The sequence below is a fragment of the Ailuropoda melanoleuca genome, unplaced genomic scaffold (assembly GCF_002007445.2).
Source record: "Ailuropoda melanoleuca isolate Jingjing unplaced genomic scaffold, ASM200744v2 unplaced-scaffold9496, whole genome shotgun sequence".
In the NCBI taxonomy this organism is placed as follows: Eukaryota; Metazoa; Chordata; class Mammalia; order Carnivora; family Ursidae; genus Ailuropoda; species Ailuropoda melanoleuca.
This window is the reverse complement of record NW_023254987.1, coordinates 637,821-639,642: the sequence shown is the minus strand read 5'-3', so window position 1 is coordinate 639,642 and position 1,822 is coordinate 637,821.

Below are 1,822 nucleotides of genomic sequence, written 5' to 3'. Positions count from 1 at the left end.
TCAGTCTGGTGGCTCGTGTTCCCCGGCTCAAGGTCTCAGTCTTCTCTCTCACGGGTGCTGGTCCACGATTCCTCTCGCTTGCCCGTTCAGGTGGCTACCGCTTCCCGGCGCCCGAACGTGGCAGCTCCCTCCCCCTTCCATTTATCTTCCGATATCTGTGCGTGGTTTCACGGCTCCCAGCTTCGTACCTCAATACTCAGCGCTGGAGGTGTTCATTTGTAGAGATCCAGATGTATCTTCCCGCGTCTCAGGCTGATTCCGTGGATGTTCAGGCTGGTCTGGTACCTATCCAACTCGACTCAGGGGACCGTCTGAAAAAGGGGTCCCCTACTCCTCTGCCATCTTTACTCCCTGCCTCCATATTCATGTTTATTAATAGCAGTAAGGGAGGCTAAAATCTGCTCCTTGAGATTGTGAATATCCAGGGTTAAATTATCATGAAGAGAACCTTGAAGGTATTTTTTAATTATTTCCCAGTTATGTAATGAATTTTTCCAAAACGGGGTTTACACAAATGGCATTTTTGCCCCAATCACAATTAAGGCTTTGGAGGAAGTTAAGTGCTTCCTATTTTTCTCCCAGATACTCTATTGCGGCCTCCAAAAGTTGGAGTCTCCCTAATATTTTTTGGCCAATAGTTTGCTGCAGTTGGAATTCTCGGGTTATGTTATAGGCTATTTGAGTGACATATTGAGCGTTTGAATAGTATGAGTAAGGGCAGCTATGGCAACACTAGTAGCTGTTAAATAGAGACAGCAGCTATGATGCTGGCTGTAAGCAATCCTAGAAACCTGTGTGTCCTTCTTAATTCACTAAGGGCCTGATTAAGAATGCTGAGTGATTTTGGGGGTGCCTGGGTGGCACAGTGGTTAAGCGCCTGCCTTCGGCTCAGGGCGTGATCCCGGCGTTATGGGATCGAGCCCCATATCGGGCTCCTCTGCTCTGAGCCTGCTTCTTCCTCTCCCACTCCCCCTGCTTGTGTTCCCTCTCTCGCTGGCTGTCTCTCTGTCAAATAAATAAATAAAATCTTTAAAAAAAAAAAAAGAATGCTGAGTGATTTTGACTTCTCCCAAAGTCGGGTGAGGTTGACAGGGATAAAACTGAAAGGGTGCCTTTTAAAAACAAAGACCTGGGTAGCCTTGTGGTGAGTAATATTGTAATTATTTAGGCAAGCTGAGTAATATGCCCTCTGGCTACCGGAGGGTTTGATAGTATATAGCCCTTCTTTCTTAAATAGAGATATATTGGATCCAAACAGAAAGACATATGGGCGAGGAATACACAACTGAACGAAGTCAGTAAAGTTTTTTAAAGGGTTATAGAATAACTGCCAGAATTATTGCTATATCTTTCATGCCAATGGAAAGAGGAAAGAATAAATATCCTAATCTTCAGAGAGATGATTGGGAAGAGGTTCTGTTTGGGGAAGGGAAGAACTGAGCCCCCCCTCATGCCAGATTATGGGAGAGGTAGTCCTGCCAATCCAACTCCCATTACCGACAGGGTGGACTTTAATTTCCATGTTATTGGCTATGAAACGTCCTTTAGGACTCCAATCTAAGATGATATGATTACCTAATTTAAGAAGGTGAGGATCGAAGGTCCTACATGTTTCCCAGGAAACCCTCTCTGAAGAGGGAGTCCGTTTAGTGCTTTTCTCACAGGAGAGGAGAGAAGAGTGGCTCTTATAGGTGATCCAATTGCCATGTTGGATGCTTCCAACAGAAATAAAAGTTAAATGGGATCTTTTATTGGGATCTCTTGGCAGAAAATGTAAACAGATTTGAGGAGTAGCCATTATGCAAAGAGGGTCAGACAAGGC